The following is a 9369-nucleotide window of genomic DNA, read 5'->3' as shown; positions in this document are numbered from 1 at the left end:
TTCCATTAAATCCCTCATTATCATTCAGATGTGCGCTCTCCGCTCACTCTCTCGACGGCTTGGCAGCCGGAGGACCTCAAGGTTCATTACATGGTGCCGGAAACCCGGGATCTCGCGACAAGGACTACCTCATCGGCGCCCAGAGCCGCGCAAGCCCTTTGAACCGACGTGGCGCTGGCGACCTTGGCCCCAGAATCCCCGGCCGCCAGCTGATCGCCATGAACGGCTACTCTGGCGTCGCTAGAGCCTCCGCTCTCAGCTGGACGGCGCAATTATCGAAGGGGAAGTAGCGTTGCGAGGGCAACCTGGACTTTCGGCTTCCGAGGTGAGCGTTCTGGTTGAACGAATCGAAGCGCTCCACCAGCAGATAAGGAAGCTCGACCACCGAATTTTTGACGAGACGCCAGACGACCTGCTGGATAATGAGACGTCGGACGCTGGGAAATACGGCGATAAGGTCGTGAACACGACAGCGACCCTGCGTTTCGAGCTGCAGAACGCCCTTGCATCCAGACTACACACACGACCGATGAGCTGCCCAACTCCGGCCACCAGCAAGTCTAAGCTGCCTCAGCTTGACTTAATAAACTTCGACGGGAACCGGAAGAACTGGCAGCGCTTTTGGATGCAGTTCACGTCGGCCGTGCATAATAACGACGACCTGAGCACTGCAGACAAATTCAACTATTTGAGCACCCTCGTGACTGGAGCTGCCGCATCGGCCATCTCTGGACTCCAGCCGAGCGAGGATTGCTACAAAGACACGATCGATATTTTAAGAAAGCGCTTCGGTGACGAAAGGCTCATCGCACAAGATCACCTGAGAAGCCTTCTGGACTTGATACCAGTTTCGTCGTCGTCGAACGTGCATCAACTTCGACTGCTATACGACGAGATTCAAGTACACGTACGAAGTTTGAAGGCACTTGGAATTAGTACTGGTAATTACTGCCTAATGCTACGGGAGATCCTCTTCAGAGTACTGCCATACGACATGGGTCTGAAGTTTCACGAGTGCTTCAGCCCACCGACGCCTTCAACAACAGTATCCACCTCACCTCAAGTAATAAGGGACCGACAGAACCAGACGGCACAGCCCGAACAAGAGCTTCAACAGCTTCTCCAGTTAATCGAGCATCAAGTTCAGTGTCGAGAATCCGTGGAGCACCATATAGGAGTAAGGACCTCAGACGTCGCTGGGATCCAAGAAAAGCCACCTAGAAAGCAGCAACACTGTGACGTACATAGCATGTCGGCTCTACACCTTTCAGCGAACAACACTGAGTGGTGCCTGTTCTGCCAGTCCACAAAGCATTGTTCAGAGGTCTGCGACCTCGATGAATGGGCCATCACGCGAAAAAACAGCTGCTCACCATGGAAGGTCGATGCTTCCGATATCTGAAGAAAGGCTACTTGTTCACGGACTGCCGAGGTCGACTGCGCTGCCACAAGTGTGCTCGAAAGCATGCAACCACCATGTGCGCTGCAGACCCCCCGAGCAGCAGCAACGTGGCCTCTACTGGACTCACGGTCCTCCTCCAAACTTTGACCGCGACAGTAGCAGGCTCCGCATCCTCGGGACGCCACCGAATTTTTTTCTACGGTGGAAGTCAACGCAGTTTTATTACTGCCGATGCGTTGCCGATGCGTTGCAGAAACTAGGCTGCGAATTCCTGGAAGAGGAGACTTTAACTGTGGGTGTATTTGGAGGCCAGAAATCGACAAAAACAATAAGAAAAGTACGTCTCCTCATCGATTCCGAAAACACAGAAAGGCCCGTGCAAATCAAGGCACTTGAAATAGATGCTATATCCAACGAGCATATCCCCGTGCCAGATGACCAAGTCATCAAGACGATGGAAGCAATGCGTTTGGACACACGCGCACTCTGCGCACGAGGTTTCGAAGAAATCAAAATATCGACCCTGATTGGTGCGGACCATTACTGGGATGTAGTGACCAGCAATCTAAAACCACTGACCACTTCGCTCAAAGCAGTGGAAACGTTGCTGGGCTAGACTGTACAGGGCCCGCTGGCAGCAGGAGCAAACGTCACGCACTGTGCCAACGTTATCGTGCTCCGTGCGTGCGTGGGAGCCAACGAGGTGTCTAAGGTTCGGAACGGTTCGTCGCACGTTGGAGGCATAGGCGCCAAATGCAAGAACAAACAAAACTCGGGCACAACCAAACTGGCTATGCCTCACTGCCTCACGTGCCTCACTGGAGAGGCATTGATGGTGATTGGTCGGACGACCGCCGACGAGGCACTAGATTAACAGAAAGTCAAGAAGGCCGTGCTACTGTGCTTCATTTTCGTGGCGCAAGGATATCAGGAAAAGTTTAGGACGGCACGGGCCCAAGATGGCGAGACCGAAAAGAAAGTAGCTCCTCGGCTGTCTGGTTATTTGAGCATTGGTTTGAGATGGCCGAAGTACCGAAGACGTATGAGGGTCTCCTGGAGCACACGATCTCGGAGCAGTTCCTTCGTTGCTGTTGCTCGAAGCTCTGCTTTTTCTTAAAAGAGCGGGACTGCAAGTCTCTTGCTACTCGAGCAGCGTATACGGACTGCTTCCCGGAAGCCCAGTGTTTACACAACGTGAGAGAAGCTGCTGATGATGCGCGAGACACAAGCCAAAAATGACCTGATGGGAAGAAACGGCCACCTTCAAGGTGCTTCCTCTGCGATCGAGTGGTTCTTTGGGCTGCGGAGTGTCGTAGTGCACCAAAGGGCTGGCCGCCGAAGTGCCCGCATGGGATGAGTTCGTTGCTTGCGCGCTGACCAAGAGTTTTACCGCTCGACATGGCTGCCAAAAACTTCAGAGCCCCCAAGAATCTCGGCGTCCATACAGGCAAAAACGGCAAACACACGTGGCAGGAAAGCCCCATCTTCCTCGTGGAAGGCATGCTCGTGGTTTGAGGATATGCACTCGGGAAGAAAACGAGTGCTTTAACGGACACGGGAAGTAACACGGCTATCTTCCGAAGGACCCTGGTTCCAGACGACCGCCTGACCTGGCAGACCAGCCAAGTGCGTCTTGTCAATGGTTCAGTGAAGACCCTGCAGAAGGCGGTGATCCACATCGACACGCCTTACGTTTCCGGAAAACCCTAAAACTAAGTGCTGCTTTCATAGACAAACCTATTTAAGGTCTTGTCCTCGGCAATACAGCAGGTGTGCGGGCGCCTCCGAATCAAAATCCGGGCCGCGATGACAAAGGCACCGCGTTCAATAGGCCAAGAAAAGCTAAGGCTGATGAGCAATCCGCGTCTTAAGACAACCCCGTCATAGTTTCTGCCGTTGTCAAAGCAAAGACCTACCTAAGGCCTTCAAGAGTAACCTCAATAAGTGGCGTCGACGCCTCGAAGGAGCAACTCGCAGTACAACAGCGCAACGATTGCATCCTGAAAAGTTGCTTCCGAAAGACAAACGGACACTTTTCCTCAAGGAACGGCAATCGCTTCACTTTCTTTTTAGACGGCAACGTTTTGTACTGGCAATATGAACTTGGGACCGGACGAACATGCAAACAACTACTGGTCCTGAAACTCTACCGGGATGACATCCTCCGAGTGGTCCACGAGAACGCCAGATATGGTCACCTGGTGATCCGGAAAACATCAAGCCGCATTCTGGAAGAGTTCTATTGGCCGAGTGTGCGAAGTGACCTCAAACGATTCATAAGGTCTCGCGGTGGTTGCCCACTAACCCTCACCGACGAGCGAAACTCAGGAACTTTTCGCCAGATAGGAGACAGCTACGTCCTCCGTACTGTCCCTTACGGTAGCCGCAACTTCCCTGTGACAACAGCTGCAATGACGTAAAAAGAAATTCTAGTGTTATTAATGCAGTAGGAATTGCACCAATAAAAGTCTCTACGTTCGCAGGCATGTGAAGAGCTTTTGTTTGAGCGTTTGAGTTTACTTTTACACTTACAAGCGTTGGCATTCGCCTGCTTGTGTACTTTCAGTAAAATAGCTTTATCTAAGTGCTATACTTGCAACTTTCTCGCCTCAGAGAGTTGTGATTAGCATAAGTAAAATGCCTGTGACTTTCCCTATTTAGGGACTTCTGGGAAGGACATTGTTTGTGGTGTTTTGTGCTCCATACTCTACATATTCACCGACCCTCTTCAGTGATGGGGATAGCGAGTGAATAGTTCTTCATGTAAAAACTTTCGAGATCGGAGCGTCATTGTGATAATGTGGCCGAAAGGCGGCGACAAGCAGTACGTCCGCGGGCACTCCGGAGTGCCCGATCGAGAGGAAGAAGCCAGGGGTGTGGATCTGGCGGAAGGCCTGCGGTGGAACGTCTGTCGCTGTGAACGGTTCGGTAGGGAAGACGCCGGTGTCGGGAGAGATGACGAGTTCTGGAAGCAGCACAACAGGCTGGGCATACAATTCGGAAATCCGGTATGAGCGTCACACTGGTTCGAGTTTTCCGGTGCCTGGTGGTCCATGTAGCTCCGGGGCAGCAGTCGGGGCCGGGGCCTGCATCACTCCTGCCGCGAGGGCGACAACGAGAGATCGCGCTACGACCTACGAGGCGACGCCGCCGTGTCGACAGTACCCGGCTGCATCGCAAGTCTCATGTAGGACGTTTCGTTGTTTCGTGTGTTTTAGCTTTAGTGTTGAGTGAACCATCCCGTGCCGTGTTATCGTTCCTTGTGTAAAATCTATGTCCTTTCGTTTGGCTGCCTAATATAATCGCCTTCGTATACCTATGCCCGAGTGCCTGTCTAAAATCATCTGAAGGAAACCTAACGTGGCCAACCTTTTTACAGCTACGAACCCCTCGACGTAGAAGGTTGCGATCAAGCCTAGGAAGAACTTCAGCATTTTCTCGCTTCCAACGAAGACATTGCAGCCGACGCTCGTCAGCTGCGAAGGAACGTCTGTATTTACTGGCTACGCTTACCACAATCGCACCAACTCACTATCAGTATTGGTGTCATCTCTGGAGGCTGTCCAGCGACTGTGTTCCCCGAATTGTATTCCTCTTTCACCTGAGAAGATGCTGTCTATACAAGCGTACCTGCTATCAGGAACTGACATCAGGTGCAATGTCGTTTCCGGTTTGGGACCTAGGAGAAAGCCCTGAAGACCTCTGGTCTGGCATCCGGTGCGCCAGCCAACAGGGCTCCTTGTTCACTACATGGGCTCTGGCCGTACGTGCCTTGTTACTCTATAAGGCCCGCTGGAGACAACTGAACGTTTCCTGTACAACGGGTGCATACTTCGTCCACGTCCATACAAAGCCCGAGTAGTGCACTGTTATCAATGCTTTCGTCAGGGACACATGAGCAAGTCATGCCCATTTCCCGTACCAGTACCACCGGCTACCGATGGATTGGATCCTCCAGAAACGCAGTCAGCTGCATCGCCACAGACCGAGTTTAGGTGTGGTCTGTGCCTCTCAGATGACCATGCAATCACGGACAAAAAAGTCCCACTAAATGCAAAGATATTCGCGCTTACTGACGCGCGTGGCGACGCCAGTCTGGGGCCAGCGGAATTCCTATGTTTAACCGGTTTGGGTGCTTGGAGGATGAGGAGCCGACAATGAAAGACGACAATATGGAGCCTCCGAAGAGCTCCCAGTCCGTCACTACAGCATTGTCCCGGCCGACGTACTCCGACGAGCTCTGCCGCTCCCTCCGCCAGCGGAATAAGCAAAGCCAAAGTAAAAAGGAATCTCCGGATGTGGACTACCTGGTTGAGGTAGACCATCAGTTGTCCTTCGTGCAGGCTGAGGTCACTAAGCTCACGCAGCGCCCTGCTGGGGTAATTTGTCACCCGAAATGCCGGAAGCCTCCAAAACATCAAGGTCATTCCAATCAGTCTAGTTTCTGGTCCTCCAGCCTCTCCGCGTCACAGCCAGTCTCCTCTGCCCTAAACCACAAGAATTCCTACACCGTGTGGTGCAGCAGGTACAGCACTTGGTGTTAGCAGCCTAACTCCATTATGCCTGCACCATAATACGTAGTGCAGTGAAACTGTCGCAGGCTCAACAAAGAGTGGAGAACTTTGGGAACGTCTTCGCCTGGCAAACTTTGTGCTTGGGATCTCCTCTTACAACAGACTAATTGTTTGCCTCGCCTTCCCAATTTCACCGCTTGCGTTAATCCATCCATACCTGATCGGCGCTGTGGCTCCACCATCTCTCCGCCAGGCAAAGCCGCTATTTTTATACTTGCGTCTTTACCCCAAACTCCGATCCCCTCACACCCCTGGTGCACGGCATGGGAAGAAGTGGCTGCGGGTAAGGTGCAACTGCCCCGGTGTGCTGTGATTCTTGTGTCGTGCTATGAGCGCCCACGCAGCGGACGCGCATTTCGGCTGCGATTGGGCTGTCTATCCTCTTTGCGCCGCTCGAACACAGCCGGTCCCCTTCTTGTGGCTGAAGACTTTAATGCTCCTCAATGTAACTAGGGGTACCCCACCTCAAGTGAACGCAGGCGTGTGTTACTGGATGACTTTAGTAATAATAACTTTACACTACTTAACATTTCATGCCCTACGCGCCGATATATTCATCCTCAGATGTCACCGTACTCACCTGACTTTGCATGGTGGTGGGGGGCATACGGTATCATGGCAGCGAGAAGCAGGCTGCTGGAGCTGTGACAATCACCCCATTAGGCTTGACATTACCCCGGCTCGACGCGTCGACTTCGGCGTAGCTGTATGGGGGTGAATTGGGATGACTTTCGGGGTAAAACCAACACAAACTTGACGGCGTCCAGCCCAGATCCCATCGCTGTTATTAGGCATGCCCTGAATGATGCTTCTCAGGAAACTTGGGTACAGGAGTCCAGGTAAAACCTGACTTCTGCCCTTTGCAGAACTAGGCCCAGCGTATGCAAGCTGAAGTGGCTGCCTTACGAGATCCCTCGTCTGTGGAGGCTCTAATACGTTTACAACGTCTCACTGGGGCTGCCAGGCGTGATAAGAAGCGTCTATCAAGGCAGAGATGGCTCAGCTGGTGTGAATTTCTCTGCCCATCGGCGACTAGATCATCCATCTGGCGCACCTTTCATGCGATGGAAAGTAGATGCCACACTCCAGATGCGGCAGCCAGTGCATGCCTGGCATCCGGAAGCACTCCCAACCAATTTGCCACCGATGTTGCCCGCGCCTCGTATCCTACCTACGACATCCTTACAGCCAGCAGCCCGTGCCCATTTCCGCTGTCACACCAGGTTGGTTCACCGCCCTGTGACGACTCGTCTCACGGAATTGAACCAGTTTCTGTATGGCTGAGTTCCTAGCTGCGATTGACCACGCAAAGCCGGACGACTCCAGGACGGGATGGCAATACATATGAGGCGTACAAGAACCTGAACGAATGAGCCCTTAGCCATCTCCTCGACTTCATCAAAGAGATTTGGCTCTCTGCCCAAATACCCGAGTAGTGGCTCAACACCAATATTGTGCCTATACCGAAGCCAGGGAAGCAACCCGACCATCTTCCCAATTAACTCCCAATCGCCTTGACGTCCATGGTTTGGAAGCTTTTAGAGCGCACGGTGGCAGCCCGCCTTCAATGGTGGTTGGATGCCTTCCTATGGTACCACCCAGCCCAGATTGGGTTTTGACCTCGTCTGGGTAGAGAGGATGGGCTTGACCATTTGTCTTCAATGGTTTTACTAGGCGGTCGTTCATACAAAGTGTGGACAATTTTTTCCATGGACATCCAGAAGGCCTACAATACGTCAGCCACGAGGCTATTCTGGAAACTCTCCAAAGCCTTTGTCTCCCAGACAAGCTGTGGTTTTTCATCCAGACCTTTCTTACTAAAAGATCTTTTTCTATGCTAATTTGTGGGAGAAGCTATGGCAACTTCACACCTGTTCGCGGAGTACCTCAGGGGTCAGTATTTCCCCCTCCTATTTATTATTATGATGTTGCCGCTTGCCTGGCATGTGGGCTTTATACCGCACCTAAATTTCCTCGTCTACGCGGACGACATAATGTTATGAACCGTCCACCCACATCTGCATCGCCAAAGCGTGTGCTTTCAACATGCCTTGAAAGACACGCAGACATGGTGTCAATACGCTGGACTGACACTTTTAACAGACAAAACAGCCGTTCTGCCTGCGGCCAGTGCTTGGGGCAGTAGCAAACGGGCGATTTCTCCTCTCACACTCCAACTTTCCGGCCAACCCGTACACATCGCCGCATCTCTTAGCGTGCTAGGGTTGGACATTTCTGCGTCTGTGTCGGCTGCCATGTGGCTTCGATTTGCTCAACAAAAAACAGTCCGGATGTTTCACCTGATTCGACGCATCTCGCAGAAGTCTGGTGGCTCCTGCTCCAAGATGGCTCGTCTTCTGGTGAGGTCAGTACTGCAGTCTCGACTGGTTTATCAGGGCAAATTTCAGTACATGACTCAGACGGAGTGGGCCCGACTGGAGGCTATTAACAGAGCAGCAATGCGCACCATCACCTGCCTCCCTAGAATGACCCGATACCATCGCTCCAAGCTGAGGCTCAACTGAACACACTTGACGAACTTGTCGAACAACGTCGGTCAGTCCGTATGCATAAACGTACTTTTTTTGCGGAAGCAGCGGCCTTAGCTAGTTATATGGGGTGTTCCCTACCTGCTTCACCAGATGGCCCTGTAACCAGGCCGCCATGGCTCTATCACCAGGTTACCGACAATCGACCACTGACTCGACTTAACACTCGATCTACCCGAAAAGCATGTGCGAGAGGATCGAGGCTGACGGCTGAGACCCAGTGCAAGGTATTAGAGGCTTTAGTGGACGCTGGGGCCCAAGATGACGTTTTATCTACTGCGATGCAGTGTCCCGTCTACCCTGAGGCCTCTCAAACGTGCCTCTACCAAACCATTTGCACCCTGCTATCTCTACTGGTGGAGCTCACAGCCATCCGGGATGGCCTAAAGGCACTAAGCCGGCCCTACAGCGCGCCCCATGGGTTCCATCATGCATCTTTATAGGGACTCTACAGCGGCAATACGAGATTTATGCCGAGTATCCAACAATTGTACTACATCAAGGGACATCCACACACTACTACACACGTACCCCTGCCCTCTCCGGCTGTTGTGGGTTCGGCGGAATACGCTCCCCACTCACACTGCAGCGGATAGGGCTCATCAGCCTACGTATATTCTTCGGCCACTGCCAATGTTAACAACCAGTGGTATTAGAAAACTTCCTTCAACCGATGGACAATCTGCGTCGCACCACACGTGCCCTCATCCCACCGAGTGGAACGAACCTCCCCAGTAGACTTGCTCGCTGGGAAGAGGTGTTGCTTCACAGACTTCGCGTGCTGTGACCCGGTCATGGCCACGACGCTACTATGTCCTGTTAGATGACACCTGCCCCTTCTGCA

This window comes from Haemaphysalis longicornis, unplaced genomic scaffold (genome assembly GCF_048455015.1).
Source record: "Haemaphysalis longicornis isolate Haplotype H1 unplaced genomic scaffold, Haemaphysalis longicornis Haplotype H1 scaffold_6, whole genome shotgun sequence".
In the NCBI taxonomy this organism is placed as follows: domain Eukaryota; kingdom Metazoa; phylum Arthropoda; class Arachnida; order Ixodida; family Ixodidae; genus Haemaphysalis; species Haemaphysalis longicornis.
Note: the sequence above shows the minus strand (reverse complement) of the source record.